This window comes from Enoplosus armatus, chromosome 6, assembly GCF_043641665.1.
Source record: "Enoplosus armatus isolate fEnoArm2 chromosome 6, fEnoArm2.hap1, whole genome shotgun sequence".
In the NCBI taxonomy this organism is placed as follows: domain Eukaryota; kingdom Metazoa; phylum Chordata; class Actinopteri; order Centrarchiformes; family Enoplosidae; genus Enoplosus; species Enoplosus armatus.
Window position 1 is genome coordinate 6,890,140 of NC_092185.1, and position 10,797 is coordinate 6,900,936.

Sequence of the window (10,797 nt, forward strand, 5' to 3'; positions counted from 1 at the left end):
CGCCTGCTCCTCTTTTTTTTTTTTTTTATCTCTCATGTTCTCTCTTTCATTTGCTTCCACATATTGCTGCTATTTTTCAAAGCCACCACATGTGAGAGACGTCGGCACTAAAAGGCGGCTCTGTACACAGTAACAAGTGCTAAACTAGTGCTTTACTATTCACAGCAGCCTGGACTTGTACTGTATTTTATCCCTCATAATCAAGCATGTGAATCTGTCATCCCAGGGGAAACCTAAACACTAGGAGTTTTCCATTAGAGGCTTTATTAATAGATGTTGTTGCCTGCAGGTATTTTACAATTAGCTTCCTCTCTTCCTCTTTCTCCCTGCATCTCCTTTTCATCCCCGTTCATCAAAGATCGGAGGAGTACATCAAGACTGAAGCCTAATGGGCAGCCTGCTTTCACCTATCCAATTCTTTTAGATCAGCAGGAATGAAAAAGGAAAGGAGCTAAGCAGAGGGAGCCTCTTGGAGTCTATTGAGATGGATGCCTGCTGTGGTGCCTGCGGTGGTGGAGATCGGTGTTGCTGTCCATGGTGCTGATTACAGCTGAAGGAGACATCACTAAGGACGGCAATGACCCTGCAGACCCGCAGAAAATAGCCTTGAACAGAACAGGGAGGAAAAACCTGTTTCAGCTGCTGCAGAAAGCTTAATAAATACACACGCACGGGCTCACACATGCACACACACACTCACACACACACACACACACACACACACAAGTGTACACGCCGACAAACACGAACACTCACATATAGAGACTTACATCTACCTCCCAGCCTCCTCCTCTGTCTCCCACGGGCATTTCTCTGCGTCTCAACTCATTTAGGCTTACATTCATCATTGTAAGGTAACAGTGGCAGGTGGGATTAAAATGGATTAGCCCTATTAAAGAAATGTGTGGCGCATATTACACCCATCCACACACACACACACACACACACACACACAGTTGTCCAAAGAGCCACATGCATTTAACTGTAGGCACATTAGCCACTGTCCTTAAACACAAATGCAGCAGACTATGTTAAAATGCACACAGACACAGTTTGCTAAAGGCACAAAGCAGTGAGGTAAAGGGCTGACAAAGCGGCTTGATGATGACATTCAAGGCGGCAGAACAGGAGGGAGAAGTATAGATGCTGTGTATATTGCTGCTTTTCTGCCACTCACACTGTGGACTCCTTTTTGTTGTCTTAACTCTCGTCTCAAGAGGTAGCTTTTAGAATCTTGCCTCCTTGTTTCCATAGTGACACTTTCCCTCCTTTGTGCGAGAGAGTATGTGTGTATTTCAGAGACACACAGAGAGGAGAAAGACAGGCGTAGGGAGGCAGAGAGGAGGGGGATGACAGCGAGATAACTTGGTTCACTTACATTTATTCACTACAAAAAGAGAAAAGGGAAAAGAAGAAAAAAAAAAGTCTACACAGCCAGTTTCCTGCATCAGGGAAAGCCTCCTCTGTTCGCTTTTTATTGGCCGTCAGCAGTAAGTTGTTTAACTTTTTGACTAATGGCTCTGCAACAGCTCACCAAAAATAACACTGTTGTTACTACCAACAATAGTGCGTGCTAATTCTGTGTCTGTGTCTGAGTTCGTCCCTCAGAATATTGCTTTTGGGGGAGTTTTTTAATTGATTAAACACTGTGCTAATTGTGGGGGCTGCCAGTGCATCTGAAAATATATCTCACACTTTAAGAAAAGCTGTTTAAAAATACGTTATTTCATTACATCATTAACAATTAACAATTATTGAATCGAAACCTATTTCTGTCTTATGTACCTGAATCTTTCTCGTTTGTGTGAGGTTATCTTCTCACCTTTTAAAGAAAGATATTTATACTACTGAGAGATGGATTCTCATCAATTGTGGGGACATATTTGAGGCTGTCATGGAAATCTGAAACCAGATGGCAATGTCCAGTCCTAACAGATTACTTAATTAGAGAAAAATACAGCTCAGATGACAGACTGTCAGACGAAAACACGAGTCTGTTAAGGATCCTCGTGTAACCCTTTCATCCATTTTCTACCAAATAGTGTCATTCAGTCACATCATTTGTAAGTTATTGCACAGCTGTATCGAATGTAAACTCAGGAAGCAATAATGGAAAACATTCAGAATGACCTTCAAGGGTACAACTATTAGCTAGATAAAATACTACCTAATCTAGATCTGTGGCGCGCTGTGTGTAATGAATTATTAATTATGGATATTAAATGGCTGAATTTATCACTTTCACAACAACCTGGGTGGATTTAGGAGATTGATGGCAGGAAAACAGGTGTGTGTGTGTGTGTGTGTGTGTGTGTGTGTGTGTGTGTGTGTGCGCGCATGCCCATGTGAGATACAATGTATATATAAGACTTTAAATCTCCTCTCGTGGCCCAGTAGGTATCGGCGCAGAGAAAAGACGAGGAGCAAATCCCTTCTCCCCATACCCTCCAGCATCTCAGCCAACTGCGTTCCACATCAGTGAATCAGTATCAGGAGCAAGGACACTGGAAGCTCAGCTGAGACGCAGGGTTGACTACACATAAGGGGATTGTCTAAACTGAGACGTCTGCCATCTTGAGCTGTCACAACTCTTGTGTATAAACAAGGATACACCTGACAGACTTAATGAGATGACAGATGAGGTAAATGGAGCCTCAAAGAAAGGATGAACTGGTTTCACTTTTTAATCATCCACCCTCCTCATAATTCAGCACGTCTAAAACAAGGCCTGAAAGAGCACCTGCAAACTTTTTGAGAACCGCAGGGTGTTCACACAATATCTCACCAGTTTGAAGTGCTTTATCTGCTCTCTACAGTTTCTGAATTCCTAACAATGACTAACATGGCAGCAAAACAGGATCTGAGTGTAACGGCAGGGTGGTATTAAATAAATTGGAACTGTTCCCCATGAGTGGTTGGAGGTAAGTGGTGGTTCTTGACATTTCTTCTGGTTTTGTAAGAGAGAGAAAAGAGCCAAAAGAGCAGTGAGGAAAATGCAGAGTGGTGAAAAGAGACTATTCGTGTCAGCGGTGCTGACTGATGCTTGAGTGGCTCTGAACCGCTCTCAGCAGCAGGTTGAAGTCGTCTTAAGCCCAGTATTGCTCAGCTGCTCCATCAGCCCGGAGTTATCTCCATAAAAAGCCGGTCTATCACCCCGACAGTGAGGCTGAGGTGTAGCGCTCGATCCCTCCCCATTTCAAATTACTGTAACCTACCTGCCAGACACTTTCCACTGTCGACAGAAGTGAGGCTGTGTTACCTTGTAAGGATTTGTTATCACCGGGATATTGAAGTTGCTCGTCCATGTGATTTCAAATCTGTGCGCGCGTGCAAGTGTGTGTGTGTGTGTGTATGACTCTAAGCAAGTGGCGCATGGCCGCAGATGACTGTGTAGCCTTATCTTCACTTTTCTATTTTGTCTTGAATCAATCCCCGGAGTGTAACAATACCTATTTCTCTCTGTATAATTGGACTGGATGACAGGCACATCTGAAGTCAGCCGATGAAAGCCTCTCCTGACAATAGTGTCTGGCCTGTGACATGACTTGAATGAGGAAGAGATAACGCTGCAACATGCTGCCACACACACACACACACACACACATATACTGTAGGTTCCTATAACATAGATGAGCAAAAAGGCACAAAACCTACACACATCTTTACTCACTCATTTGTTACACAAAGCTATGAGCATGAAGAAGAGGCAGAGGAGATGAAATATAAAATGTAATTTCTATAATGATCTCAGATCTGCTCTATAATAAATATCATCTGTATAGTCAGAAATAAGTTGAATTTATTGCAGAGCACACCAAATATTTGCCATCAAATTCGGCATTCTGCTTGCTCTGCACAACGCTAGTGTGACAGACTGTAAGTTTGAATTGCAGCCAGTGAAACAAATTATTATTCAGTTTCCCCTGTATTCTGGCTCGCCTATTTATATCTGCGTGTGAGGGTGTGAATGTAATATCCTACATCCTGATGCACATAAACCCACACACACGAGCACACATTAACACACATGCGCGCACTAACAGACTGGGAACAAAACACAGTGAATACATCTCAATAAAGCACTCAAGGAGGTATTTGTAAAACCAGATTCCCAACTTGTGCCCCCAAAAGAACAAAATGTCTCTCTCTCTTAGTGTATTTGCTATTCGCTTTGTCACCACGGAAACCACCAATACCCAAACATCCCCACGCTGATGGACACTTACATTAAAAGTGTCTTCCCCTCTCTCCCTCGGTTAAGCCCCCACTTCCATCTCTCTCCCCTGTCATCACTTACATCATGCGGTCAAGCAAGTAAACAACTCCGAGAAACTGTGCTACTCTCACAGCCAGTGTTTTTTTTGTTCTAAGCACTGGATCTTATAAAAGAAAATAAAGCTGGGGCTCAAAAAGCCAAGGGGAAAAAAATCTGAGTGTATTCAAGATCTTTTCATAGAAATTAAAGCCACTGCTAGAACACTATGTGGTGCCTAAATCAATAGCGTTACAAGGCCCAGAGTGAAATGTTTCTCTGAACAAAACATTGATTTATCTCCCCCAAGTTGGCTATATTCATGCTCTCTAATGATACCCTCTGTGTCACATCATATACTATGACAAAGGTCTGTGTACATCGATGTACGGAATAGGTAGAGGAGTATATAATAGCAGCCATAAATCAATATGACACAATGTCCAAAAGTGATTGGTTTTCTTTTTGTCCTTTAAATCCCCTTTACAACCCAAACATGGTCTCGTGGAGTATGTATTTCTCCACCCAAAGTGTATAATACAACACCACAATGAGAGGAGTGAAACAATGATTTATTTAAGTGAGAAACTTCTGCAGCCTGTGAGCAGAAAAAATCTGCAGACTGGGAAGATATCTGTGAATAAATAAGAGCAAAACATTAATCATGCACCAATTTAATCATATAAACAGAGAGCAAAGTTAATTTTTTCAAGAATAATTTGAGATTTATCTTTTTACCAATAGCTTATTTATAGTAAACACTGATACTGTGCTCTCTGTGTATGCAGCAGGTGGACAAATTATCATGGGCACATGTACAAATGAATGCATAATAAATACTGAAGCTTATTAAGTTATATTTGCCAGAGAGGTGTTGACTCACCTCTTTGGGAAGTTTTGAGGTTACTGCCATGCTATTGCTTTGGATGGCATTAGAAAGGATCCATGCAATGTTTTCAAAATGTCGCCTTCTTCTTTCAGTATTCTTCCCCTACATACATACATACCATGTAGGACAAAATGCCAGGAACACGTTATTGGCCAAGGCTGGTGATTTTCTATATTGTCTTAGTGTGTAGCCAAAGCCTGGAAGTCTTAATGTAGGGCAGTCAGAAAGTACTGAGAGGCTGACTAACACATTGTTGGTTTTGGTGTTTTCATGGGATACAACAACACCAGCCTTCTCTTTTAAAATACAATGCAATCCAATGCAACACCTCCACAAACTGCAGTCTTCAAAAATTACCAAAATTCACTTAACACCTCTCTGACAGAGAGAGATACACATGATATTGTGTCCATCCGAAATGAAATCAAGTGCTGTGTTATGTATGTACGGTAGAGTTTGTCTGGGGGGTTTTTTAATGGGGAGAGCTGTGGGAATGATTTAATGATTTCTCCCACAGCTTAGTGTATCCATCATGATATGCCCCCCTGACACATTGGTCAGCAGCAGCAGGTGGTATGATGTGGCTGAAGTGTAAGTGGCTTTCAGAATGCAGGATAGCCTGTCAGCCAGAGGCCCTTAGGGGAACAGCTTCACACCATGTCTGGTTGCAGAATGGCCTTTACACACTTCCTCTCTTATGCTCCCGTTCCCGGTGTGTGTGTGTGTGTTAGTGTGTGTGAGTGTGTCTAAAGTCGACAAAGAAGCTCATCTCTCTTATTTTGTGTGTGTGTGTGTGTGTTAAAGCGAGAAAGGGAGAGGGGGTTAGTGGGTGGGTGTAAATCTCTGTCCAGCAGCACGTTGGGATGGGTGTTTGGGGACTGGTTTGAGAGCTGGCTCACAGGAGCTCAGATTGATGAAGTGATGGTGATGGATGGAGGTAATAAAGGCCTGGATGTCCTGTCTGTTGTCAGTGATGAGGCTGGTATGAATCACCCGTCTGGGGCTGCTGAACATGACGTTGCTCAATCCCCAGGCCTTCCACCCTGCCACCCTACTCCGCCTCCGTCCCTCCATCTCTCCATCCCTTTATCTCTCTGCCTGTTGACTTACCATTAACATTCAATAGCATGCCATCACTGTATCAGTCTGTGCTGATGCATACTTTGAAAGATATTATGAAGCTTGTTTATCCATCTCAAAACACAGCGCACGCACAGTTCAAAGCGCCGCACGCTGTTCATTAATTTTGTGTCCAAACATCACTTGTTGAGTGATTGTGAGGCATGCGAGAAAAAAAATCCAATCAACTCAGTCAGCCACTCCTCATGGATAGGGTCATTTGAATAAAGAAGGGCATCTGAAATTGCAGTGTTTGTGTCAACATAACAAGTTAATGATCTCAGATGATAATTGGTAGTTGGATGCTGGGGTGCTGTGTTGTGGCCCGTGAGGTTCTGTGGCAAGGACCTCCTGTGATAAAAGAAGCAGCATGAGGGCTTTCAAAGTGGCACGATGCTGTAGGCAACACAATTCATCACCGCTCCATGAATATTCATCCGACTCTCTGTTTCCTCCAGGGCTGGTGAAAACACGTCTGTATTAAGTCTCCTCTATGTGTTGCGGTTTGAAGACACCTGAACCTTCTGGCCTCTCATTACCAGACTGCGGTCTTGCTGCCCCACACTCAGCTGCCTGCCAGGGAGGGAAGCCATGCTTCATTAAAATAAAAAGGAAATTCTCTCGCACCGTGCACTAACAAGGCAGAGGTCAGACAGTCAGATGATTGTGAATTCACCCCTCTGCACACGTTCACAGGGGTCAGAGCTGGTGATTGTGATTGAGCTTGCACCATATAGTGTGCACGGGGCAAGCGGGCAGATGGATTTGCCAGTCTGGGTTGTGTGGTTTCTGTGTGGAGTCTTGTTGTTAGCAATTTAGGAACATTTGCAGTGTCTTTTCCTCCCCCGCCCCTTCTCCCTGACAGGAGCCCGGAGTGCCACGGATTGAGTTCTGGGGCATCTTTTCAGCGCTTTATCAGACCTGCAGGCTTCTCAGCTCTGTCCCCAGATTACAGTTTAGGGAGGGGGCGCTTGACTGACAGGCCTTGGCCTCTGCAGTCCCTGGGGGGGAGGGGAGGGGGATTTGTGATGGCTGCACTGACTCGTACTTCTTTTACAATTTTCTCCAGGCTGGTTTCAGACTGTCAGGCTGAGAGAAAGCTCTCTCTGCATAATTCATTAGATCTCCTCTCTTTTTCACTCTTGGCTGCTTTGTGGCAGGCACCGTAGCCCCATTGTTTAAGAAGAAAGAGTAATGGAGCTTGTCACAATATGTTAACATAGTTTATTGTTCACAGCAACAGTTTGGAAACAACTTAACTTCATTTCAAACAGGCTATTCTGCATCTCCAGTGTAGCACAATCATGAAGGAAACAGAATATTCAAAAAGGGGTGTTAGGACAAAACAGCTAATAACACTTTATAAATCAATTCATAATTGGCTAACAGCACAAAAGGGATTAATTAATGATCATCATAACTGCAATGTCAATAAACAGCTTTGGCTATAAGTAAAAAAACAGGATACAGCTATACAGGTTGCCTCTACACCAAACATTGTTTCGCAGCCAATTATCCCAGCATTGCCTGCATGACACATACGGAGGCCTGTCCTTTTGAAGCTTGTATACTGTCTCTGGTTGTGATCTAGCAGGCATTTATTTCTTGGAAATCTGCAAGGGAAAATATCTCATCTTTGATGCTACATGACAATCCCGTTCACAGAATATGACTAAATAAGCACATCCTCCAACCACCAATGTTGAAGCTGCATGTGGAAGCCAGAGGACAACTTCTGTCGCTGTGGCAGTAAATAAGGGCTGGTAGGGAGGGACTTTATACAAAACTGTGCCAATACCGAGTCATGTTGATCTCTAAAACACCCAGCAAGGATATAACGTGCCAAAATATAGTACTATTTATATTCTTTCTCTTTGTGGGTGTGATTTTGTATTCAAAATGATACACAGAGCGGAAGATTTAAGGCAGCTTCAGTTTGAGGTTACAAATCACAACATTCAATGTACGGCTAAAATAAAAGGCAGCACTTTATACGTGTGTAAATTGTTTGATTTGATGAAGCTAATATTGTTTATTTGCTTTTATGCAAGTTAAGTGTGCAATATCAGCTTACTTGTAAGTACTAATAACTAATAAACACACAACTATATATATTTTGGACAGTTTTCCTGCACTTTTAACATTATCTTTATCTACTACAGGTAAAGGTCCGCCTTCCTTGTACTGTTGTTGTCTTTTAAATTAGATATTCTGAAAAGAAACACTGTCTGAAATATTACAAGTCATTCCCAGCAGAGATGAATTTCATTCATCATGAGTCTTGCTTTGCTTGACAGAATGGTCATAATGTAACCACAGCCAGCAACATTTTAATACAGAAATTGGACAAAAGATTGCCCCAGAGGAAGTTCTGTATGTTTGTTTACATGCAGGAAAAAGAAGCAAGAATTTGCACATTAATATGAAAGTGAACAGAACTTTGTAGCCTGATATTAGTATTCTGATGCTACTTTGCGAAACACTCTTCGCTTCTCATTCAAAGTTATGGATTACCTTCGCTGGCAGAATTAAACATCTCTGGAGCTGTTTCCTGTGTTGTTTAATACTGAAAATGAGTAAATGAGCTTGAGACGTTTTTGCAAAATAAATTGAAACCACGTCAGTCACAGACAGAAACAGTCAGAATGAAAGGCATGAGTTTTACTCCAAAGGGACCTTAAAACCTTAAATGTTCTCACACTTTCACAGAGGATTTCACAGAGGATACTGAACACTAGTTTCATGTTTCATACTAGACTGTCAGGGGTAAATCCCTGGTCATTAATGTTCACTTGAAACCCAGGTCTGCGACTGTAATAACACCACACATCACCTTTAAACCAAAGTAAACCAGATCTTGTATAGCAAATATCTATAGTAACATTAAAATAATACCAAAATATTCTTATAGTAGGTATACTCTAATAGTTACAGACATATTTACCCTTTCATACCAAGTTGGCGCAGTTTCAGACCTTTGTTAGTCCTGGTTCAAAAGCAGGGTCCCGAAGCCAGGTCAGATTATGCATGTTGACCCATTCAGAACAGCAACAAATGCAGGTTTATCTCTGCTCACTGCATCAGTCTGCACTCTTTTATGTCTGTTTCTGAGAGTTATTTGTACATTGGCTTTTTAGCTGATTTAGCTAATATCAATCCTTTTTGCACTTAACTAAATATTGAAATGATGAATCCAGCTATTAAGATATTATATGGCTATATTGAACCGTGTGCCATGCAGGCATAATAACATTAACAGTTCATCATGTTGAAGTTATACCAAAGAAGGACACGAGGTGCTTGGAATATAATATAAAGCTATGATGCATATAATTAAAGTTCACAACACAAACTTTCCCTTAATACCAAGGGTAACTTTAAACCAGCTGCTATTGGGCTTTTATTTTGAAGGTTATGGTCTATATAACTCAGACAGATTCTGATTTATCACATTATCTTACCTGCTGCATTTAAAGACAGTTCTGAATTATCTACCACCTGTTAACTTTATTTTGTCTCATTGTAATTTGTGGTGCAACATTTCAGGTCAAATATCACTGTTTTCTCCATCAGCTGGAGGTATTTAAGAAACAGCTTTTGCACACAAACAAAGATTATGAAAATGATGCACTAAAGTTACACTTCCATGGTTGCATTTAACATAAAGCTTATGTGAATACAGCTGATTACTTTTTTTAAGATGCTGAATCTCAATATCACTGTTGTTTTTAGGTGATCACTTTGTAAATATATGTTTAAACTGGTAATTTATTTGAATGGGTTTTGTTGCACTGGCTCCTGAATAATATTACAATTCTGGGATTTGCATAAGTTTAATGAGTCATCTAACCTTCAGTCCAATGATATAGCATTTATGACATATTGGTTAATCCGATTTATCGTTATCATGAAATTTAAGCTATTACAAACTTAAATGATAGTATTTAAAGGATTTTAACGTCTCAATAAATAAGTACTTTATCGGATTCCAGAGTCTGATTTTTCCTCTTTTGTGAAAGAGAGGAAGAGTGATTTATTTACAATAAGCCACCAAAAAAAACTGTCCCTTTGAATATCTCCTCTGGCCACTGTTATCCTGGTGAAGTGAAACTGTTACTTTTTGTTCATTTTGAAAATTCACAGGGATTCATTTCCTTTAAACCTCAAAGATAATCAACTTGACAATGCATTAAATTATTTCTTCACACCAAAAGTGACTGCCCATGCATTTTAAACAATATGAGCATTTCTGCTTAGTCTCTCTCTCTCTCTCTGTCTCTCTCTCAAATTAACATATTTTGTCCTGGTTTATTCTGGGAAACGTACATGACTTGTAAAAGCTAAATCTAGGCTCACTCTTTTCTGGAAGTGTGGGCAGCTGGAGAATAGCCCCTTCATACATTTGGTGGTCTTAAAGAATGAGCCCTGCCAAAGTGAGTGAGCAGTGCCACCTGCTGGGGAACAGTGATGTGATCCCCAGTGTCTTAAAGATAATTACAAGCATTTGACCTTCTTTAAGAAAGAAAGACAAAGTTAA